This window comes from Schistocerca gregaria, chromosome 9 (assembly GCF_023897955.1).
Source record: "Schistocerca gregaria isolate iqSchGreg1 chromosome 9, iqSchGreg1.2, whole genome shotgun sequence".
NCBI classification, from domain to species: domain Eukaryota; kingdom Metazoa; phylum Arthropoda; class Insecta; order Orthoptera; family Acrididae; genus Schistocerca; species Schistocerca gregaria.
The window spans coordinates 246,817,237-246,842,980 of record NC_064928.1 but is presented as its reverse complement, the minus strand read 5'-3'; the positions used below and the strand labels follow the sequence as shown (position 1 = coordinate 246,842,980).

At 44.8% G+C, this 25,744-nt stretch overlaps 1 protein-coding gene and 1 non-coding gene across 3 annotated transcripts in view; both read right to left on the bottom strand.

The window, feature by feature from the left end:
• LOC126292223 (G-protein coupled receptor moody) overlaps positions 1-25,744 on the bottom strand; it is a 1,247,805-nt gene that overhangs the window by 1,031,892 nt on the left and 190,169 nt on the right. The window lies entirely within an intron of this gene.
• Positions 12,396-12,468, bottom strand: Trnav-cac (transfer RNA valine (anticodon CAC)). Its single transcript has one exon. It is a non-coding gene; the product is annotated as a tRNA-Val (tRNA).

Genomic DNA, 25,744 nt, shown 5'->3' with positions numbered 1-25,744 from the left:
TTCCTCGCTGCTCCACGCCAACCGACCGACTCCTCAGAGACAGTACGCCGACAACATTTAAAATAACTTGTCGGTCAAAATCACACGAACTACACACTGTTTCACGAACACTTGCACGAAGAACTAGACAATGGTAACGGCAGTGACCGTACAGTAACAGGGACGAATCACACGTCGGCACACACAGCCAACCCATAAGCGATCACCGGCAAAATACACGTCATCCGACAAGATGTGTAGGACTGAAATTAGTAAGAAATTTTTTGTTTCTGTAAAATTTGTAACATAACTTCTGATGCTGTTGTCTGTTTACAATAGGGCATCGAATGATGGCTTAAACCTGAAACACGTAGACAGTTAGTAAATAAATTCAGAGAAAACCAGCGATTCTTTTTTAAGGAAAGACGCACCCTTTATAAATTTGATCCAATAATTATATTCATAATCGTTGCAAGTCTCTACAGCGACTTAAAGACCGCCCTTCCAAGTTATAACGACATTCAAACTACATATGATAATGCACTTTCTGGACACTGACCATTTCGAGAACGTGAAAATTATAGCACCCCAGTTTCCTCATAATCTGATCCTGATATTCCACTCCAATCACAAGAAGCTCACGACACAGACAAAGCACATGACTGAAGAGGATATCAAGTTTTCCACAAACCTCCCCTCCCCCCCCCCCCCACCCCCGACAGGAATAGCACGGCTGCATCTACGGCAGCAACTGATGCAAGTGGATCCCAGACGTCGGACACGGTAGAAATATTTTAAGAGATCACATGTAAATAAATGAGACTATTTTCCTGCCTTTAGTCGACTACACATATCTGTAATAATCAATTTAATTTTATTATAGACTCCTTTTCAAATAAAAACTGAAAAATCACTTGTGTTTAAATATTATAGTTACAACTAAAATTTTCAATATCACTGTACACAACAAGTAATTGACTACTTCCTAGACAGGTAGCTGAGGTCACGAAAATCTTTTCTCCCGACTAGACGGGTTTCCTCGAAATACTGTCGTCCTGACCCAGTTCATCTCAGCAGATCTTCACTAAGTCCGACATTCGCACATAATTCATAGCTTTAATTTCTTAAATCATAGTATGGTGCGTCAAATCATCCGTTTATGTCACGATCAGCAGCAAACGGATGCATTCAGCACTGCTACTTATTCTGCTTTCTCTTTTTATTTCGACGCCTCACACAAAGCAAACCTCTTTGCTGGCAGACGTAACGGGAGAGCGGAGTAGTGTCAACAGAACTGCCGTAGAGTCCCAACACGGTAAGCGGGTGCACTCAGCCGTTGTGAGGCAAAATGAGGAGCTGCTTGATTGATAAGTGGCGGCTCCGGTCTCGTGAGCCGACACACGGCTGGGAGGATGCTGTGCTGACCACTTGACCCTCCATATTCGCATCCAATGACGCGTGTGGGATGAGGATGACACGGCGGCCGGTCGGTACCGAAGGGCTTTCATGGTCTGTTCGGACTGAGTTTAGTTTAGTTTCTTAGATAACTAGATTTAATAAGTACACCAATAAATAAAAAGTAATAAGGCGTAAGGCAGCGTGTTCTTGCTGGCAAATTAGTACTATAAATCGCTCGCTACAAGTACTACTATAATCACACCTAGTCACAAGTTCGCCGTCGTCACCAGCCATTTGACGCCCACTGGTGAATACATGCCTCCTGTACACTTAAGGTACAGTACTACATTCAGCTGCACACATGCATGTTGTTCTGGCACGCTTTTCATTCCAACGTCATCTACCCTTCATGTGCAATGGTACCACCAGCTTGTACTCTATGTACACAGTTGGACGCGCAGTAATGAGGAAATATTACGCATTTACATCTGTAGTTTACAACAGTGGCTTGAATATTCTGCGTAGTAACTGTGCTGCGCCATTATGTAAATGTTTCACCAGTCCCTTTTCTTATTTCAAAGGCACGTGTAATAATTTTGATTCAATTAAATTGTTGTCACCTACAGAGACAACTGAAGGACACGTTACAAAACAGTCCTGAAGGTGGTCATTGCTGACCGAAACCTGTATTCTAAGGGCCAAAAGTTTTGTGATCATTGGTGGAAATCAAAGAAATTCATTCTATAGCTGAAGGCTTCACCTAAGTTTAATGTAAGAGGATCATGCCACTCGTAATAATGGCAGGGAGTACAGCTGTTTTGACACGAAACGTTACGGGCCAAGGCTCCAGCAATGCTGATGGCCGGAAATTATGACAGTGTCCAACGAGCGGGAACAACAGTATGTTCCTAGAATGTTCAAATGTCTCTAAGCACTATGGAGCTTGACAGCTGAGGTCATCAGTCCACTAGGCTTAGAACTACTTAAACCTAACTAACCTAAGGACTCTACACACATCCATGCCCGAGGCAGAATTCGAACCTGCGACGGTAGCAGCAGCGCGGTTCCGGACTGAAGCGCCTAGAACCGCTTGGCCACATCGGCCGGCTTCTAGAATGTTCTCTCAGGGTTTAGACCTTCCACAGCACGAAAAACGTGCAGGACAGCTGTCATAGGGGAATCCCCAGAAGACGTCTGCAGAGATTTTTGTTTTTAATCATCAGTCTTCTAACTGTTTCGATGCAGAGATACCGCAGCGATAATACGTAGCCGTACCAAGGTATTATCCATTCACTATGTCCATTTACAGGCAACGGCCTTGCCGCAGTGGATAAACCGAAGTTAAGCGTTGTCGGGAGTGGTCGGAACTTGGAGGGGTGACCATCCAGGCCACCAAACGCTGTTGCCATTTTTCGGGGTGCACTCAGCCTCGTGATGCCAATTGAGGAGCTACTCGACCGAATAGTAGCGGCTTCGGTCAAGAATACCGTCATAACGACCGGGAGAGCGGTGTGCTGACCACACGCCCCTCCTATCTGCATCCTTCTCTGAGGATGACAAGGCGGTCGGATGGTCCCGGTAGGCCACTCGTGGCCTGCCGACGGAGTGCTTATGTCCATTTATAAGAATGTGTGATAGAAACGAGGTTCACTGCCTAGAACATGGGTTACACATGTCCAGGAGAGCTATGGACACCAAGAATCTCGTAGAGATTGTGGAGATCTCGTAGATATTGTCGAGATCATGCGAGGAGCGTTCAGTAAGTAATGCAACGTTTCTTTTGCTCTGCCAGTTTCGGTTTAAAAATGCGGAACTTGTTGTAGAAGTGGTGGAATATTCCCGCTTCAGCCCCTATAGTTTCATACAGGTCCGATTGGTGGCGGAGCTTTACGTAGCCTTCAAAATGGCATCTGCAGTGGAGGTGCGTTCCAAGCATAGAGCTGTCACTGACTTCCTTTTAGCGGGCTTGTAGAATATCCGCGGAGACCTGGCACTGAACAAAAGCACGATGAGTCGTTGGGCGAGGCGCTGTCGTCGCAACAAGTTCGCGCAAACCCGTCTCGTTTCATGTGTGCCGGACGGCTGCACACGGCTGTAACTGCTGCCGTGTTGAAGTGTGCGGACGCTGTAATTCGAAGTGACGGACGGACCACTGTCACACACGTCACTGCTCAACTGCACGTCTCTGCTGGTAGTGCTGGCCCAGTGGTCTACCAGTTTCGGTACTCAGCGGTATGTACCTGCTGGGTTTCCCCTCCCTCTAACACAAGAACAGAGAGCAACTAAGGACCATCTGAGTGGAATTGCTTGAGCGTTAATAAGCTGATCGTGCAAATTTTTATGGAACATCGTCACAGGTGATGAAACAGGGGTTCATTACTTCGAACCGGAAACAAAACGGCAATGCATGGAGTGGGGCCACACTCCCTGTCATCCGAAGGTAAAGTTCAGAGCCGCACAGTCAACCGGTAAACTCATGGCGAACGTTTTCTGAGGATCTGTTTGATGTCCTCCCTCATGGTGCAACGATCAACTCTGAAGTGTACTGTGTTACCCTCATGAAATTGAAGAAACAGCACGATCTTCGCCAAAACGATGCAAACTGACTTTTCCTTCCCCGTGAGAAAGCAGCGCCTCACACAAGTCCGCGCACCCGAGAGGACCTCACTTCGCTGGACTGTTGTTCTTAATCCACCCCACAGGCCGGATCTTGCACCTTCCACCTTCTAAATATTTGGCTCAGTGATGGACGCACTCCACGGAAATCGGTACGTAGACGATAGGGGCGTTACTGCTGCAGCGAGACGATGGCTCTGGCGTCAGTCAGTGGAGTGGAACCGAGCGGGCATGCAGGCCGTCGCACTGAACGGACGTCAAGTTGAAAAATAGGGTTTTGTAGCCAAAAGAGCGGGCAGTAATATGGTTACACTGAAGTCCTGAGGGGAAAAAAAAACAAAAAGGGAAACAGACCTGCTTTCAGAGAAAAATATGTTAATTAACTTACTGAACGTCCCTCGCAAATTATGGAAGGTGAGGAGGAAGAAACAGCGTTAATCGTAAATGGCTCGCAATATGAAAGCTTTATGTAACATACTTAACCATCTAATCTTTTGGTACTAATGGAAAAACTGTTACTGCAAATAAAGATGGAAGAAGTCACCTGGCAGTTATTCATTTACGGTCAGTAAAACATAGCACTACAATATAAACGTATAGAAGGATTAATAACAGCAGCACTGGGGAATTATTCAGTTACGAAACCAAATATACCACAAATCGGTATTTAGTACATGAGAACAGCTAGGAGGATACTGTAGTTTGGATTTTACTAAACGATTCGGTTTGTCACGCTAAATCATTTATAAGTAAGAGAAATTACACTCGGCAAACACATAACTTTGCTTTCTCTGGGAACAGCCTGTGAAGTATTGAGCGGAGCTCTCTCTGCAGGAAGTGGAGATTGTTTCGAGTTTGCGATCCACAATCCCTGTCTATTGAATATTAATCGCCTTCCCCAGCAAATTCTCCAACTTGTGAACTCTAAAACAAGAATGATAAATCTAGCACTAGTTTCTCGTCGCGTCTCTCGGAAAAGCCACTACCCAATATTCGGATGTTCTCTGAGAGCCCCCGAACGCAGCTGCAAAACTAGTTGAATTCCTCCATATTATCGTACACCATATAGCAAACCATTTCTCTTGCACAAACTCGGATAGCCCCTAAGATAGCCCGTAAGTGCTACGGGAGTTCAGTTCTTCTGTTATCGTAGGCCACACAGCAAACACTTTCTCACGCACATAGAAGCAAAAATCTGTTGAGGGCTCAGCTGAATGGGGACAACATGCTAAATCCTGTGGACAGCCTCAAAACTGCTTTGTAGTTTCTTCCTAATTTTAAAGAGATTCTGAAACATAAACAGCATTTTGTTAAAATTTTTGTAACGTCTACACAAAAAATTCCTTCCACATTCGTTCACATCCCTGCAGTGCTTTCTGTTGGAACCTATATTTGTACATATAGTCATAAAACTAATGCGTGTCTGTGAATGTAATATTTAAACAAATTGTTGGTAGGTGGCATTGCTCGTTCGAACACCCGCACAGACGGCAATAAAGCATACGCATCAAGCAAGGTGTCAGATCACAGGATTTTCGTGAACTGGCAACACTGATTATCCATAGGTTGATTCTCGCATGAGGTTCACTCACGTCGGGGGTGTTGGGGGGATAACATATAGAAGCAGCACTATTGGAACGAAGTTGGTGGAGTGAAGTTGCTTACTACGACACAAGACATGTGTACGCATCGATCTGAATGACATAAATGCATTACGTTAAGCATTCCAGAACTATATTTTCTGGTACCATTTAAATTGATTGCATACGCTGAAACTCTGCCTCATAGATCCATAATTTCATGGCAGTTTGTTTAAGGGAAGGACACATATTGGTGTGAACGACTGATGAGCGTTAATGAGATGTAAAGCTCCGCTTTTGACCACTAGAGAATGTACTGAAAGTAAGAGAAAACGAAAACTTAGGTAACTGCGTTGCATTCTCCATTCGAAATTAAGCCCATGTAGCTCTCCCTTTTAGTTATTGGCGTTTTGCGAATATGTAGGACATTAGTGGCATATCTGATGATAGTAACAAATTTGCTTACTTGCAATATCGATTTCTACATCTGATATTGCTTAATACACAGGATGTCAAAAAAATCCATCAACATATATTAGAAACAGGTTCTTTGCACAAATACAAGGGAAAACATGCGTAGGAGTAAACAAGGACGCAAAAGTACATAAGATAAGAGATATGAGGACTTGTTGATCTTCAATACGACGACACACGTCTCTTCTATCGCAACCTCTTTGCTTGTCATATTTTGGGAGGAGCTAGTATGGAAGAAAACAAAAAAAAAGTCAAGCAAACATGGGTTCTAAAACGCATACCTTAAGAGCCATGAGCACTAGTTCGTGCTTCACATAATCGAAGATGAAAAAGAGCTTATGTGTCTGAAAGTATGCACTGTGGACCCCATGCTCACCTGACATTTTTTCTTGTTTTGGTCAATATTCTGTTTTCCTAAAATATGTAAAGCAAAGATCTTGCTGTGGAAGAGATCTGTTTCACAGTGCCCAAGATGTACAATTGCTCATACCTCTTAAGGTGTGCATTGTGGAGCCCATGTTGACTAGACTTTGTTACTTATCTCTGTATAAGCAACCTGTCCCTACAGTTTGTCGATGTTTTCTATTGACATCCTTTATAGTCAGGTTGATTTCGTTATGATGTCACAAACTTTCATGGATGGTGCAGGAGGAAAACGTATCAATTTTAGGTAAGGGATCCTACTCACGACACGAGCGAGTCGAAAGGTATAAGCGAAAGTCGTTGTGATATCCCTGACAGTGGACCTCTTCTACTGTAGGCTCTTTTCTCTCCATATTTTTGATGGAGGTAGTCCCGGACCAAAGCAAGAAAAGATTGTCCGGTAAAAATGGACTCTAAAATGCATAGCCGTAGCTTAGCAGTTGTAAGCGCTTGCCCAGTGGAAGAGTTGCGCCTGACAGTAGCAAAGACCAACAAGTGTTGGTCCCTCATAATGTATGCCATTTACAGCACACTGGCTGAACATTTCATTCTTGTTTCTGTGGTACGATATCTCCCTGGAACTTTCGACTCGCTCGTTTCCGTATGACGGCCCCTTACCTCAAATTGATACGTTTACCCTTCTCCATCATTCCTGAAAGTTTGTAGGGTCAGCACAGAATCACCCTGTAAATTCAAATATAGGGACCGCTTTATAACCCATTACCGAGTGCATCAACACGTATTCCTAACTTTTAAGAGGACACTGTCGTCGTTGTGTGAACCGTATTTACATACTACAATTCACGTCATATACGTAGAGTATGTGCGTATTTCTTCATCTATATGAGAGGAAGTAGCACTCCACTAGAGACGAAGCCATTATGTCAACCATGTATGTAAGTATGGAGCCACTTGCGATGGTTTATGTATTACTGTCCGTGCAACAGATGTGACGTTCGACAATTAGAGCTTTCTATCCATACTGAGTACTACTAGCTATAAATCGTATCACTCTTGCCAGACAAATTTTCAGCCGGTTTCTTTGCCTGGTAGCGTCCAGTACGTTTGGACAGATTCACCTTGTAACCAATAAAAGTGCGGTACTTACATGAATGCGGTAGGAGTTATTATAGTAATTAAGGATTAAAGGCGTACTACTTGTGATAGCGGTAAGACTTAGTCGCCGGCCTAAGTGGCCGAGGTAGGCACTTCAGTCTGGAACCGCGCGACCGCTACGGTCGCAGGTTCGAATCCTGCCTCGGGCATGGATGTGTGTGTTGTCCTTAGGTTAGTTAGGTTTAAGTAGTTCTAAGTTCTAGGGGGACTGATGACTTCAGGTGTTGAGTCCCATAGTGCTCAGAGCCATTAGAACCATTAAGACTTAGTCAGTCGTGTCCCTTACCCACGGCTTGCTTCTTTGGAGCATTCGGAGCTGAGCACACTTTGCCGGCATTGGTCACTGTCTCGCTCGCCACCCTGCTGCTCTCATGTTGTACTTTGCCCTCTTTGGGGAAGTGTGAGGTGGGAGTCTGTAGCCTTGCGGCTTTTACTCCCCTGTGAATGTGTGTGTGTGATTTTTCTTTAATTTTTCTGGTGTCTGTGATATTGTCATGATTGTTCTCTCTGTGTCTGGTACTTGCCTGAGGTAGGCGAGATGATTGGTGTTATGTGGGAAGGAACTGGATTAGGGATTGTGTGTTGGTATTTTCCTTTCGACGTAATCGTCGAAGATCGTCATAGGGCGCTTATGCTTATCGCGGGACATGTCGTACCGACCTAGGGAGTGGATGAGGGCGTTTCCTGATCTGGAAGAACCTTCGTAAAAAGCCCTTGCCAGATATTGGAAGCGCTCTCTCAATAGTGGGATATCAGCTGCGGCGTGCAGGTCATCTATGGGGAACCCAAGGGGTAAGTGCAATGCCCTCCTCAGGGCACGGTTCTGCAGCCTCTGGAGTTTGTCCAGGTGCTGCTTTGCCGCGTATCCCCAGACAGGGCACGCATACTCCATGACTGGCCGGATCAGGGCCAGGTACACATTTAGTGCTACTGAGCATGGAAGGGAAGTTCAGAATGAGGTATAGGATGGACATTCTGGCGCAGACCTTCCTGTGGACCTCGTCTTTGTGGGGTTTCCACGTGAGACGAGAGTCCAAGCTTAGGCCAAGGTACTTGGTGGTTCTGCGCCAGGGGAGTAGGGTTCCATTTAGGCGAAGATGGAGGAGGGGACATTGAGGAGGTTCGCGCCTTCCGAGCCTGCGGGTAATCAGCATAGCCTGTGTCTTTCCAGAGTTCATGGTGATGCGCCAGCGACGGACCCAAGTTTCTGTGTCGTCTAAAACCTTTTGTAGCCTACGGATGCCCAGGTCCTTGTTCGCATTTCTCGTGTAGAAGGCTGTGTCGTCTGCGTACTGTGCAGTGTGCACCAGGGGGACCGTTGGTGTGTCCGCAGTGTACGGGCTGTACAAAACGGGACCGAGGACCGATCCCTGTGGCACCCCAGCACGAATACGCCTTTTGGTGGAGGTGGCAATTTCGACTTTGACAGAGAAAGTCCTATTCGTGAGATAGCTCTTGATCAGCTTAACTATGCTCCCGGGAAATCCTTGCGTGTACAGCTTGTAGAGTAGCCCTCTATGCCATACTGATTCAAAGGCTTTGGCTACGTCTAGCAGCACTATCCCGCAGTAGCCTCGGTGGTTGAAGCCCTCTGTGGCTGCTTCGATCACTCTCATGACCTGTTGCGGGGCAGAGTGGTTCTGCCGAAACCCAAATTGGAAATCCGGCAGAAGCTGCTCTCTGGTAATACGTTCCTGTGTGGGTTTTAGCAGGAGGCGCTCATAGATCTTGCTGAGTGTTGGCAAGAGGCTAATCGGCCTGTAGTGCTGCGGGAATAGAGGGTCTTTTCCTGGTTTGTGTATCACGACCGCTTCCGCATGTTTCCAGAAAGCTGGCAACTCAAGGGATCGAGTAATCTCGTTGAGGACGTGCGCGAGGTGTGTGGTCGCCGTGGGTGGGAGATTTTTGACTAACTGACTGGTGACACCGCCGTGCCCTGGCGCCTTTTTTGTAGGGAGGCACCTGATTACTCTTGGCACGGCGTCGGGAGCAAAAGTATGGGTTCGTCCTCTGGGTCCTCCTCGGCAATGAAGTTGACAGTCAGTTGGCGACTAACTACCTCTTCATGCTCTTCATCCTGGGGTTCTGCCGCTTGGAACTGCTTCTCGAAGGAGCGCTGACATTGTTCGCGCGCCTTTAAGCCAGGCGAGGGCAGTCGGTCATTGGGTTTCGCGTGGAGCAGTGGAATCGCAACAAAAAATTTTCGGGAAATTTGTAGACGTTAGTAAAATATGAGTTCGAAAGTTTTACGTCAAATGGTAGTACAGCAATGAATGAGTAATCGGTTTACACACGGAGACCGTGCGTAATTACAAACGAAATCAGTGGATACTTTAGTATTGTCATTTTTGGTCAGTTACATCCGATGATGGGAGGTATTATTATATTAACTCATTATATTAATATTTGACTAACTAAAAGGAGCTACTGGGAACTATAATAATGTGATAATTTCGAAAAGCAGTACAGAAATGACGAACTCCAGTGTGAAAATGGAATTAAATTAAACTGCTGATATCCGCATGGTTGGGTGAAATCAATTCTGGAAAGTGAATTGCTTGCCAACTGAATACAGGAAGTAAATGGTATGTCCTTATATACTTTTAAAGCAACTTTTTTCATTACTTCGAACATGGCTGCACTAAAACAGCAACGGTTAGAGAACAGCAGGTACAATAGACAATCAAACAGTTACAACGAATGTTGGTTTACAAATAAACTTTACCGTGGCTTCGACGGATTTAAACCCGCGTTCTTCAGAAGGACCAGAAACTTCACATTAGCAATCAGTCAGTAAAGCTGTCTCCGCATCACATGTATCGGCAAAGATCTTTATGTCCATGTTTCTAGGGGCAGTAAGTTTTACATTCGGACTTACAGACCATTGCTAATACTTGTCATGTGGAGACAGGTTTACCATCTGATTGTTAATGTGAACTTTGTCCTTCTGAGGAAGACGGGTCTAAATCCGTCGAAACCATATTGGAGATTATTTTGAAACATAATTAATTGCATCTGGTTGGCTGTCTACTATACTTGTTGTCAATATTGTTAATATCTATAAAGCAGATATGTGCATTTCCGATGTAAGCAACACGGTCAGGTTTCGCACGAAGCGTGTTCTCTATGTCGTAGCATCCCATGCCCACATCAGATCGCTGCAAAGAAAACTGTTTGAACTAAGAATCAGCAAAATACAACTATGTAGAGGTTACAATGTGTTTCCAATAAGTTTAATGGGTTCCTGCTTAAATACCTTTCTTCAGGAGTGCCAGCTCTGCAAGGTCTACAGGAGAGCTTCTGTGGAGTTTGGAAGGTAGGAGACGAGGTACTGGGAGAAGTAAAGCTGTGAGGATGGGGCGTGTGTCGTGCTTGTGTAGCTCAGTTGGTAGAGCACTTGCCCGCGAAGGGCAGAGGTCCCGAGTTCGAATCTTGGTCCGGCACACCGCACATCTGCAGCCGAGTGTAAATTTCATTCTGGAATCATCTGTTAAGTGTTCATCACTGATTGTGCAAGGGCGTAGCAACAACTGTTCGAAGTTCATTACAAACTTGGTTCCCGTTAAAGTGCAGAAAGCAATTCTCCGGGGATTCAGAGCACCAGCGGCGGGTGTTCCCCACGATCTGTGTGTTGAGTTTTAGAAACCGAACTCTAACACGGAATTAAAGCATTTCCGGACCGATGTCCACATAACATATTTTCTTCCTCTTTGCGCGAGGAATGTTTCGTGAAAGTAGAGTCATGCCTTTTTTCTTACATCCCCTATAATTATAGCTATTACTTTAGGATGGCAAACGTGCGGAAATCGTGATTGCACATAAATTGATTGACCGTCCAGGTGGGATTTCCTGTTTGTAATTTACTGCTAGGTTCCGGACGTAAGTAAACACAAGATAATCAACGAACATTTGGTACTACGCAACTAGGACATGGTGAATGATTGATTAACAAGGTATCCATAAACTATCTACATAAATTTACCTTTAATAACTTTAAACCTGTAGTAGATAATAACAACTGGTTTTCAATGTGTGACAAGTTAACTCGAAGCTCTTTTTTCATTATCCATCTTCTGTAGATTTGAACAGAGGAATAATTCCAGTGTGTAGCCAAGCTCATAGAGACGCCGTCCAATACTCAAGTGCGACGGAACTATCGGACACAGTGTGGAAGGCGGACAAGAGTTCCGACCAACTGTTTCAGCTCCGCATTCGGCAGGCGCCAGTCACGGAAGCAGGCAGCGTTCATAATCAGTTTCGGATCGCAGCGCACACAACGTGGCACAGGCGTTTGCACAGTGCCTGCAAAACCAGTGCGTACTGCAGCCAGAGAGACGGAAAGACCGCGGTCGTCAGGCACGAAGTCTATCGGACAGATCTCAGTGCGAACAGTCTACAGTCGATACACTTACCAGTACTGAGGCGAAGATTAACTTTGCGGGGAACATTTGCTTCTCCGATGACTCAACAAACTGAATCATCATAATATTACTAAAGGGCAATCAATTGTCCACACGTTACGTGTAAAATGGAAAAAGACCTCCCAAGGTCAACTCATGTTATTAACTACATTGCCATCTGGATACATCTATAGTTTCATTGCGGATGATTGTAAATACGTTTGTTGTTGACACCTGCCTAATTTATTCCTGTTATGGCCACTTTGCAATCTTGCCGGAATTTCATCTCTGGAGAGATGAAAAACTTATTCGCCTTGTCTGTACGCTACCGTTAGCAGTTTCACTATAAAACTACACATACTGAGCTCGCTATAAGGAACACTGAATTACTCGTACGATTTTAAAATAATGTTTCCGCCCGGGATCGAACCGGGGACCTTGCGCGTGTGAGGCGCACGTGATAACCACTACACTACGGAAACCGATGGAAGCTACTTCTCAGTACAAGATAGACTTGGCCGGAATTCAGGGCTATCTCTCCCTCCACAACCGGCTGAACCAGATTCAGAGAAGTGTGGTGGGGATAGCACGAAACGTCACCCAGCGAATCATAGCCACGGGCATGTGCGCTCCCTCCCTCCCTCCCTCTCTCTCTCTCTCTCTCTCTCTCTCTCTCTCTCTCTCTCTCTCTCTCTCTGTGTGTGTGTGTGTGTGTGTGTGTGTGTGTGTGTGTGTGTGGACACTGATATAAAATGGACACTTCATTTAAGTGTCTGTATTTCCATCTTTTCAGAGATTGTTGCGGGACTTCGTGAAATCAAAAACTTCTCAGCCGTCTAAATTTCCTAATTGTTATGTTATTGAGCTACCAGTTTCAGCGATATATTACATCTTCAGGCCACCAGACCGACGTGTAGGAAGATTCGACCAGAAACGAGCTCAGAATCTTAGTATACTGCGGCCAGGGGCCTGAAGGTGAAGTGAATATATCGCCGAAACCGGTAGACCAATAACATAAAAATTTGGAAATTTGGACAGCTGAAAGGTGTTTTTGTCATTCTTTGATATGAATCGTGTCCATCCTTTACCTTGATGAGCGCCTGAACTCCGATGGAGACACTTTCAATGAAGTGTCGGACTGTCTGTGGAGCCATGGCAGCCCATCCTTCCTGAACAGGAGAAACCAGAGTAAATTGTCGTGGTGGACGTTGGGGTCTCGAGCAAAGTTGACTTTCTAACGCATCCCAAAGTTCTTCCATTGGTTCAGTTTAGTATTCAGGACAGGGCAGTCCGTTTCACGAATGTTATCGTCCACATACCAGTGCCTCAGAGACACTGCTTTATCACGGGGTCCATTCATTATCAGGCTACGAAGGGGCTACGAAGCGAACCTCTATTGCAAGCAGAACGCAAAATTGTGAAACGTGTTCATATTCGTCCTCATTCAGTGTTTTCTTACGCGCAGTTAGGGAATGAGGCCCTAACCACGAATAACGCCCTAATAACCAAACCTAACCCCAACTCGTTGGCACTTGACCGTTGGCGCTACACATGACGGCATTCATGGTCCTCCGAACATTCGTCAGACGCAAACCATACTCTGAAAATCACACTTAAATGTTTGGCAGAGGGTTCATCAAACGATCTTGACACTTATTATTCAATTCTCGAATAGCGCGCGGAAAAAACGAACAGCTATATCTTTCAGTAGGAGCTCTGATTTCCCTCATTTTATTACGATGTTCGTTTCTCCCTATGTAGGTCAGCGTCAACAAAATATTTTCGCATTCGGAGGAGAAAGTTTGTGATTCAAATTTCGTGAGAAGATTCCGCTGCAACGAAAAACAGTTTTTTTAATGATTTCCACCCCAAATTCTGTCTCATGTCCATCACACCCTTTCCCCTATACAAAACGTGCTGCTCTTGTCTGAACTTCTCGATGTACTCCGTTAATCCTATCTGGTGAGGGTCCCACCACCGCGCAGCAGTACTGAAAAAGAGGACGGACAAAGGCAATGTAGGTAGTTTCTTTAGTAGATCTGTTACGTTTTGTAAGTGTTCTGCCAATAAAACGCGGTCTTTGGTTAGCCTTTCCCATAACATTTTCTGTGTGTTTTATCAATTTAAGTTGTAATTTCTAGGTATTTAATTGAATTTACGCCCTTTAGATTTGACTGATTTATTGTCTACCCGAAGTTTAACAGAATCTTTTTCGCAGTCATGTGGATGATCTCACAGTTTTCGTTATTTGGGGTCGCGTGCCAATTATTGCACCATACAAATCGCTTTGCAATTTCTTTTGATCTTCTGATGACTTTACCAGACGATAAACGACAGCGTCATCTGCAGACAACCGAGGCTGCTCTGATTGTCTCCTAAATCGTTTATATAGACAAGGAACAGCAGGGGGACTGTAACACAACCTTGGGAAAAGCCAGAAATCAGTTCTGTTCTACTCGATGACTTTCCGCCACTGAGACGATATTCCATGAGCACGCAAAAAAATGGTTCTGAGCACTATGGGACTTAACTTCTGAGGTCATCAGTGCCCTAGAACTTAGAACTAATTAAACCTAACTAACCTAAGGACATCATACACATCCATTCCCGAGACAGGATTCGAACCTGCGACCGTAGCGGTCGCGCGGTTCCAGACTGTAGCGCCTAGAACCACTCGGCCACTCCGGCCGGCGCATGAACACGCAATTTCACTACAAGTCGCTGGTGTGGTACAGTGTCAAAAGCCATCTGGAAATCGAGAAATACAAAATCAATTTGAAACATCTTGTCAATGGCGCCCAACACTTCGTGTGTGTAAAGACCTAGTTGTGTTACACAAGAACGATGCTTTCTCAATCCATGTTGACTGTGTGTCAATAAACTGTTTTCTTTGAGGTAATTTATAATGTTCGTACTCAATATATATTCGAAAATCCTGCTGCATATCGACGTAAATGATTCGGGCCCGTAATTTAGTGGTTTATTCCTGCTTCCTTTCTTGAATATTGGTGTGAGCTGTGCAACTTTTCGGTCTTTGAGTACGGATATTTCGTCAAGCGAGCGGCTGTACATCTTCGTTAAAGACGGAGCTGCTGCATCAGCATACTATGAAAGGAATCTAGGTGGTATACAGTCTGGAAAAGAAGTCTTGCTTCTGTTAAGTAATTTAAGTAGCTGTACTACTCCGAGGATATCCACTTCTACACTAGTTATGTCGGCAGCTGCGTTGCAAGACGTAGTGTGGTCCATCACTCCAAATCAAACGTTTCAAGTCACCCACTGCCCAGTACACCCCACAAGCCTCACTTAGGACTGACCACAAGAAGTGCGTGGCTTTTGGGCAGCTGCTCGTCCACTGTACCCAAATTATTTTTAACTCCTTACGCACGGTAGTCACTGTGCTACCTGGATTGCTGGTAGCACTCTGGTCGTGATGTCTCTCCGCCGATTTTTCCAGATTTTCTGCAGCCACCCTCCTCAGTACTCGACAGTGGTTACAAGAGGCTCAGGTCCGCCTGGTGTCACTTCAGCTGTGTTTACTCCCACATGCTTTCACTTCACACTCACATCAACGACAGTCGACTGACCAGCTTTCGACAAGTCCGTAATGTCTGTGGCGGATGTGCTGCTCGCGTGACGTCCTGTCACTGGTCCACATCCGCAGTCGCTGAGCTCCACTGACCGACCCATCGTGCTGTCTACTGCTCCTCTGCGGGCAAAGCAACACCCCGCATCTCCTTTTACACTGGCAGGCCCATCAGTCGTGGTATACGTAGTGGTCAGTTCCGCATTTCATACGTACGACAGTCCGCAAACTTCTCATCAAGCAGTGTAGATCCGCTTACTATAAATTCACAGCTCTTCGTTGCTGTTTCCTGTTCCATACGTAAAACACATAATTTCGTTGCACGAAATTAGTAGATTATTATTCATGGTGTAGTTTGTTAAACTTTATTACTCACTATATAATTTAGAGGCTGTTGGTAACTGCTCTATGTATAAACGTTTTCTTTACTGAAATGTACTACATTTACTATTCACTAAAAACACGAGCACTTAAAAATTTGACCCAACTAATAACTGTTCATTTTACAAACAACATACATTACTGGAAAGCATTCATTCCCTTCAATCTAACAAACATTTTACTTCTTCCAAAAACTTAGCATTTCAAAAGCTATTCCTGGTCAAAATTATCGTATTCCGAAAATTTCTAATCTCAAAATGTAATCCTGTCAAATTTCCAAAGTATAGTTTTACAGCCTCAATTTTTTAAATTCCAAAACATGTATAACTTTCCTAGAATATTGTATCAGTTGCTCAAATATTTAAATATGAAAATTAGAGCTTAGAGAAAATTCTTGGCAGCTTTCGCAAATGCATCAGCACGCTAAACATTTCGCCTACTAAAAATAGTACAAATGAATTTTGCCAATTTAAGAGGATACAGCATATACCTAAACAAATTTGCGTCACTGCCTAATGTGTTGCTACATTTTTTAAATTTTTTCTGTCTTTTATGCTACTGTTTGTCGTGTAATACTTCTGTACTTTTGTAGTCTACAGTTTCCGTCCTGCGCATGTCTTTAAACAGGCGTCGTATACAAAGCCGCGAATCATCTGTTGCTTGTCACTGGATATGCAGTCTCTGTGTCAGTCATTCGGAAGCTTGCATTAAGAGAGTCAATATGTTGTGTGAGTTAATCGGAATACTAAGGTATGCCTGCATCGAGAAATGATCTAGTGGACCTGCTCATTACTTGGTTATCTGTGTCGCTCGTGAGGTTCTGTTAGGCTACTCATAGTCTACGTTACTTACCGATACCTCAAGCTAAATCTCCATAATACGCTAGACACAAGTTGATCATCGCGTGTTTAGTATCAATAAATTTGAAGGAAAAGAAAAGTTAACTCAACAGCGTTGTGTTCAAATATAAAAACTGTTTAAAACACAAAACAAGAATCAGGAAGAGAGCCATAGGAGCAGGTCTACGGAACTTACGAGGTACACAAATCAGGTCAGTAAAGTTCCAGTTCCTTTGCGTGTTCGAGTTTTAATTCACACGGCCGGCCGGGGTGGCCGAGCTATTTCTAGGCGCTACAGTCTGGAACCGCGCGACCGCTAGGGTCGCAGGTTCGAATCCTGCCTCGGGCATGGATGTGTGTGATGTCCTTAGGTTAGTTACGTATAAGTAGTTCTAAGTTCTAGGCGACTGATGGCCTCAGAAGGTAAGTCCCATAGTGCTCAGACCCATTTGAGCCATTTTAATTCAAACATGACACGTTTGGAACACCGGAAAACTGTTGGGGACAGTTGGTATGAATTTTTTAAAGGCGTATTCTTGCTAATGAGCAATTAAGGCACATCGTTTCCACAACGGATGCTACAGACTATAGCTGCCTTCCCCCCTTTAAAAAGCCATCGCTTAAATACGTTCTATAAACGGAAAAAAATCCGATGCATGACGTTCGAATTATCCAATGGGGTGAAAACAGGTATATGTCATGTACATGTCCGGAGAATAAATAATTACAATTTCAGAGAAATTGGTTGACTTATTCTAGAGGAAGATTTTCACAAATGTATGAAGTCACCAACCCGGTGGCTGACCTATGGCACTTACGCAAGCAGGTATTTGGATTGGCATTGACTAATAGACATGTTGAATGTCCTCCAGACTGATATGGTACCGAATTCTGACCCATTGGCGTGTCAAATGGTCAGAATCGAGAGATGGCCGGAGGGCCCTTCCCAAAATGCTCCACACGTTCTCATTTGGGGAGAGAATCCGGCGATCATGCTGCTCAAGTTAAGGTTTGGCGAGGACGAAGGCAAGCAGTAGAAACTCTCGCGATGTGCGCCTTGGCATTATCTTGCTGAAATGTAAGCCCAGGATGGCTCGCCGTGAAGGACAACAAAATGGGGCGCGGAATATCGTCGACATATCGCTGCACTTTATGTTTCCCGTGGATGACAACGGAACGAGTCCTGCTATGAAGACAAATGGCACGGCAGACCATCACTTCTGCTTGTCGGAGAGTACGTGGGGGACAGCCAGGTTGGTATCCCACCACCGCTGTGCGGAGCGTCACCAAACACGCCTTCGTTGGTCACAGGGACTCAGTTGGAAGCAGCATTCTTCACTGAAAACAGACCTACTCAAATCACTGAGATCCCAGGCCGAAAACGTGTCTGCAGACGCCCTGGGCAGCTGTGGGATACAAACCTGACAATCGCCCGCCATGCAACCTGACAACCAGTGGTGATAGCTGCGAGGTGCCATCTCACTTCACAGCAGTGTTCCTTTGGTTATCATCCGCTGCGCCCTCGCAGTAGAGCGGCAGGTGGGTGATATTCTACGCCCAGCTTTGTTGTCCTCATGGCAAGGCACCTGGGCTTACATTTCAACAAGATAACGCCTGCCCGCACGCGGCGACAGCCTTTTCCTGTCTTCCTGTTTGGCAATCCTTACAGTGGGCAGCAAGATCGCCGGATCTCTTTCCAATTGAGCACGTTTGGAGCCTTTTGCGGGGGTCCACGAAAGAGCTAGGAATTCTGACGGACTAACGGCCAACTGGACAGAATGTGGCACGATATCCCTCAGGAGGATACCCAACCACTCTGTCAATCAACGCCAAGCCGAATAACTGCTTGCATGAGGGACAGAGGTGGAACAACGCGTTACTGACTTGCTCAGCCTGTGAAGCTCCCTCGCTTCAATTAATTATCAAGTTTTTCTGAAATTGTAATCGCTCGTCTGTCTATTTACACCACATCTACCGATTTACGTGCCATTCGGATATTTCCTTCGTGGTGCGACGATCTTTTTTTTGTCTTAGAATGCTTAAAAATTAATAGAGTATTGCCAATGGCAGAAGTGAATCGTTGATATTATAAGTAGGCTGTTTAGGTTTTTATGTTGGTAACGCCACGTAGCGCTCTATATGAAAATCACTGACTGTGCTGTGTGAAGGCTGTGGTTGGTTTGCATTGTTGGAGTATATGCTATTGTAGTCTTGGGCAGTTGGCTGTTAACAGTGCATATATATATAATGACTTTTGAACACTATTAAGGTAAATACATAGTTTGTTCTCTATCAAAATCTTTCATTTGCTAACTATGCATATCAGTAGTTACTGCCTTCAGCAGTTACAATCTTTTATTTAGCTGGCAGTAGTGGCGCTCGCTGTATTGAAGTAGTTCGAGTAATTCTTCTTAAGATTTTTGTGAGGTAAGTGATTTGTGAAACGTATACGTTATTGTTAGTCAGGGGCACTCTCTTGTAGGGATTATTGAAAGTCAGATTGCGTTGCGCTAAAAATATTGGCTGTGAGTTTAGTGTTGATCAGAATAGGTGAAGAGCGAAATGTCTGAGTACGTTCAGTTCTCCTCAGCTGTTTGAAAATCAAATAATGCAAGAGGTTTATCAGCACAGCAATCCATCATTTTTCTAAGGGGACGTTTCAATATAAAACGAATACATTAATTAAAAAGGGCTTATCCTTCAAATACTAGTCTATAATTGGCCAGTTAAGCATAATAATTGTAAATTGCGTCACTGAACGGTCCACTCACTTCTACCTCCTTCACATGAAGTGCGGTATCGTTTGTTGTTGTTGTTGTTGTGGTCTTCAGTCCTGAGACTGGTTTGATACAGCTCTCCATGCTACTCAATCCTGTGCAAGCTTCTTCATCTCCCAGTACCTATTGCAACCCACATCCTTCTGAATCTGCTTAGTGTATTCATCTCTTGGTCTTCCTCTACCATTTTTACACTCCACGCTGCCCTCCAATGCTAAATTTATGGTCCCTTGATGCCTCAGAACGTGTCCTACAACCAGTCCTTTCTTCTTGTCAAGTTGTGCCACAAACTCCTCTTCTCCCCAATCCTATTCAGTACCTCCTCATTAGGTATGTGATCTACCTATCTAATCTTCAGCATTCTTCTGTAGCACCACATTTCGAAAGCTTCTATTCTCTTCTTGTCCAAACTATTTATCGTCCATGTTTCGCTTCCATACATGGCCACACTCCACACAAATACTTTCAGAAACGACTTCCTGACACTTAAATCTATACTCGATGTTAACAAATTTCTCTTCTTCAGAAACGCTTTCCTTGCCATTGTCAGTCTTCGTTTTATACCCTCTCTACTTCGATCATCATCAGTTATTTTGCTCCGCAAATAGCAGAACTCCTTTACTACTTTAACTGTCTCATTTCCTAATCTAATTCCATCAGCATCACCTGATTTAATTCGACTACATTCCATTATCCTCGTTTTGCTTTTGTTGATGTTCATCTTATATCCTCCTTTCAAGACACTGTCCATTCCGTTCAACTGCTCTTCCAAGTCCTTTGCTGTCTCTGACAGAATTACAATGTCATCGTTGACCGTCAAAGGGTAAACTATTTACTCATCCTCGTTGCGTATGAATTAATTTCACATGCACAGTAATATGTCGCCAAAAGACTACCTTTCTCCACAAGTCACTACAACCCAACCCATTTCTTAGTCCCCAACTCACAGCAGAATGAGTAGTAAATAAGCCAATTTCACAGTGCAATCACGATTAAAGTATGAAACGTACGCGTGAAATGAGCTCTCTTTCCAAAAAAATAATGGATCTTTTAGTGAAGTGCTGCAGTTTACGTATTCTGTAATTCATAAAGCACCATCAGCCAGCGAGGCGTATGATCCTGTCCCGGTGCTGTGGTGCAGGTCTACATAAAGACTCGGCGTTGTCTCGGCTAGTTTAGGACGTTGTGAGGTTGCGACAACAGACTGCGCGCCGCTCTCTCTCTCTCTCTCTCTCTCTCTCTCTCTCTCTCTCTCTCTCTCTCTCCCTCTATCTAGAGTCGCCTCTTAATTCCAGCCATCCATCGCCCGCGTCGCGCGCGGCTCTCCGTTCTCCATCAACCACTCCCCCCCCCCCCCCCCCCATCACCCCTCCTCCTCAACCCCTTGTTCCCTTCTCTACTGAAGCAGCTCCCCCTTGTTCTCCACAGATAAATTGCCAAATTGATGCCCCGCCCGAGGCGTAAGAACTTGTTGAAGAGAAATGGGGGCCCTCGCGCCTCAGTTTTTCCGCTGTAAATCTCTTCTGGAACTTTCGCCCGCCGGACGATGACGCCGTATGAGGGCGCGCCGTTCTTGTCTCGCAGCCAACCTGCCGGCGAGTCTGCGCAATCCATTAGGCCGCCGCTGCCGCTTAAAGCTGGCGGAAAATCTCATTCTGGATGTCCTAATGTCCCTCGTCAGCTCCTTTCTTGCCACTGGCCCTGCCACGGAGTCAACTGGGGTAAATGCGCTAAACATAGTGCAGACTCAAAGAGCGCGCAGTTTGTGTTCCTGACAGTTGGCTAAACTGATCAACTAGCCACTGACGTAGTTGAGTTCGAGTCGTATCAGAAACAGCTCGAGGAAGTTATGTGGAGAAACAGGTAAGAATCACTTTTCAGCTTTTGTGGTGTACTTCTGTTAACCCTTTCGTGAGCCGTGGGAAACATGCTTCCCACTACAATGAACTCACTCCCAGTCCCGTGCAATTCGCAGTTCCCATCTCTGTACCTGTTTACTGGAACTTCAAGTTCGATGCCAGGATTTAAAACTTGGTCCAGCTCGTGCAAAACGATTACGTCTCATTCGTTCTGCTATTACAAAGTTACGGCGGCGTATCAATGCATCAGCAGTGACTGCTCGTTCTGAAGGAGAAGACGGTTTTGAATCAGACTCGGAACACGAGAACACGACGGAGGAGGAAGTGGAAGATGTTGCAAAGAAAAATAAGGAAACAAATCCTTCGCAAGTGCGACCGCAGCCCATACAGCAGACGCGACCTTCGACTCGCCGCTCTTTTTCACAGCAGAGTGGAAGTCATCAGGCTGCAGAGCAAGCACCTGCACCAGCACCTGCCCCCCTAGTGAACAGTACAGGGCACTGCTTCCAATAGGAAGTTCCCGCCGTTTTTGCTGAACCTTCGCGCAGAGGCATTGTATAGCTGAGTGTTGCTCTGTAGAGGGGCCTTTCGGTGCTGTTTGCGTGACATTTTGTGATTTTTTTCCCTCAAAGCTATAGTATAAGATAAATGCTTTTGATTTACCCAAATATATGAAGGAAAACGTAAACTTGGAACGAGGAGAGTTCCAGTTTGAAACAAAAGGAGCCATTTCTGCAGTAAAATGGATGGATAACTGTCCAGTCACTTTCCTGTCCTCAGTTCATGACCCATGAGAGACAGCCGCAGTGGGAGGGAAAAACATGGATGGTACTAGTACAGAGATATCCTATCCTGAAGTTGTGGCACAATACAACAAAATAATGGGTGGTGGCGATAACTTTGATCAACTACGAGAAAGGTATGCTATTGGCAGACGTTCTGTAAAACGGTGGCACAGAATATTTTATTTTCTGGTGGACGTTGCTGCAGTGAACAGTTTTATCCTGCGGAAAATAAGTAAAAGAGAAAGTGGACAGTATGATCAGCTCACATACAGGATCCATCTAGCCAGACAATTGATCGCTGGCTTCTCATCCCAAAAAAGGCGTGGACAAGAACGTGTCTTTCTGGCAAAAAGGGGTAAACTACCCGAAGATTTTCGTCATGTGGCTGTAGAGGAGCATCAACCCATTTTAGGATAAACCTACTGTACGTTCCATCATTGTAGTACCAAAGCTGCGGAAAAGAGCACTCGCTGTGTTTGTACATATTGTCAAATACCACTTTGCACAGACCCATGTTTCAGAAAATTTCATGGCAAGTAATTGTGGACAATCATTCTAACAAGAGAAGTAAATTTATCAAATAAATATGACTTATATTGAAAAAGTTGTTTTTGTTATTTAACTCCAAGGAAAGGAAGTGGGGAGAATACTGCCCACCTTGTTGTGTGACCTCACTTTCACAGTTCGAGCAAATCTGATTTTCTGTATGATAAATATACCTATCTGTTAACTACTATCTGCTCTCCATTCATTAAAAAATATGCTCAATAATTTTGCCCACGAAAGGGTTAATCTGCTGAGTAAGTTATACACAGAATACACGAGCGATAGCACGTAATGCTTTATTACGTTTTGGAAGGTTGGCTTGCAATTTACCATACCGCTTACACATCTTTCGCAAATGAGACGTGTGCTGCCATCTGTTGACTTCGCTCGGAATCAGTATTTCTGTACCAAAAACCGCGCGTATAATGTTCCCAAAAAGTGCTTGCTTTCTCTTTACGGGTGGTTAATTTGGGAGGGGGGACACAGGGTGGGAAAAAGCGAGGTCGCCTGTCCCATCAGATTTGGTGAAGGAAGGCGGCCGTGACCTTCCAAAGAAACCGTTCCGGCATTTGCCTGAAGCGACTTAGGGGTAATCACGGGAAACGTGAATCAGGATGGTCGGACGCGGGTTTGAGCCGTCGTCCTCCAGGATGCTCGTCCACTGCGCCACCTCGCTCGGTCCCTATTTAGGTCACAACTGCACATTTGTATCTCTTGCGCGCATTTTGGAGACCGAAGGATAGGTTTTGCTTCAGAATGACTTCAAACGAAGAACGAAAATCGGACAGGAACCTCATCTGAAGCGAAGGGCTTCTCAAAGATTCCAGACAACGAACTGAAAACAGACAGAGGTTGGCGCCGCTCTTGGTACGAAGGATTCGGTTTTAACGAAAAGACGGAGAGCTGTGAGGACAGAACGTTGATTCTGGAGTTTCCAGAGGACTGCATCCAGCGTGGGAGATGGTGGCACGAACAGAACTCCACATTTGAGGGTGATATTGGGTTCTTTTGTGACATTTGTTAAATGCCTTCTCTTTGGGCATGACTTGAGAACTCTTAAGCGCAGGTGAATGAAAGAGTGCGCAATTCCCGGTTTTTGTCTTTTTCAAAAGTTCAATAAAAGAGTTACCTCTTTGCTGCTGTAGTTTTCTGAGCGTGTTGATTTTGTGTTAATGAATATAGACCTAAAATGATTTTGTTTTCCTACCGATAATAACCCAGATATTTTCGATTATTCATTAACTGCAAGGTATGGTTCCCCTATAAGGACAACGTTGGAATCTTGTTACACATTTGTACACATATTAGCACTTAATCTACCGCACGAGTAGATGTAAGGAAAAGTAGTTATTCGCGTTAATGAACACAAGCAGCGAATTTTTATGTATGTAACGTAGACCTATCCATGACTTGAAGGATGTAACTAACACAGAAACATCTGCGCCTTATCACTAAATTATTTCCACCACATCTATCGAGGCCAGGTCTGTTGAAAAATTAACTTAAGAGAATTAATTTGCGATAACATCTTTCAGTACTGCCTACAGCCACATTGATTTCTGAAATTATCATCCATTCCGTTATTTACTGAAAATCTTGAGATGTAATTAGAAAAATATAAGACAGGGTATCTCTGAGTCTACCTGACTAAACTTACACATGTGATGTATACACTGAAGAGTGATGTATACACTGAAGAGCCAAACAAACTCGTACTCCTGCCTAATATGGTGTAGGGCCTCCATTAGCATGCGGAAGTGCCACAACACGATGTGGCATTGACTCGACTTATGTCTGAAATAGTGCTGGAGGGAATTGACATCATGAATCCTGCAGGGCTGTCTATAAATCCGTAAGAGTACGACGGGATGGAAATCTCTTCTGGACAGCACTCTAGAAGGCGTTCTCAAACGGAAGCGTTTAAACTCAGGAGAGTGTTCCTGGAGCCACTCTATAGTAGTTCTGGATGTGACAGGTGCTTCATCGCCGTGCTGGAATTGCTTAAGTCGGTCGGAATGCACAATGGACATTAATGGGTTTGGTTGTTTGGGTGTAGAGACCAAAGAGCAAGGCCATCGGTCTCACCAGATTGGAGGAGGATGGGGAAGGAAGTCGCCGTGCCTTTTCTAAGGAACCATCCCGGCATTTGCCTAGAGCGATTTTAGGAATCACGGTAGTGAACCGTCGCCCTCCCGAATGTGAGTCCAGTTTGCTAACTGCTGCGCCACATCACTCGATGGACATGAATGGATGCAGGTGATCAGACAAGATGCTTACGTACGCGTCAGCAGTCAGAGTCGTTTCTAGGCGTATCGTAGGTCCAACACCACTCCAACTGCACACGCCCCACACCATTACAGAGCCACCACCAGCTTTAACAGTGCCATGACGAGATGCCGGGTCCATGGATCCGTGAGGTTTTCTCCGTACCCGTACATGTCCATGCGCTCGATACAATTAGAAACGAAACTCGCCCGACCAGGCAACATGCTTCCTCAACACTCCAATGTCGGAGTTGACGGGCCCAGGCGAGGTGTAAAACTTAATGCCGTGCAGTTATCAAGGGTACACAAGTGGGTCTTCGGTTCAGAAAGCCCGCATCGATGATGTTTCGTTGAATGGCTCGCATATTTGAAGTACTTGAAGTCAGTTTTGTTTACGTTCGAAAAGATTAAAGGGATACTGCAGCAACACAACAACATTCTAAAAATGGATGGAATCGACAAGGAACTGCCCTAAAATTTGGTAGGCTTGCTGAAACAGACAAACTGCAACAGCGGAAATGTCCTACAGTACAGTATTGCCTCCAAAATCCTGAAAGAATAACGCAAGACTTGTCCGGAATTCTCAGTGGCGTGAATGATTTTGAGACATTGAAGAAACTGGCTACGAGAGCGTCGCAGCACATGCGTCCCAAAGCCAATCCGGGAATGAATCACAAGATTTCTAGGTTTCTCACTCCTCCTTTTGAAAATGGGACAATGC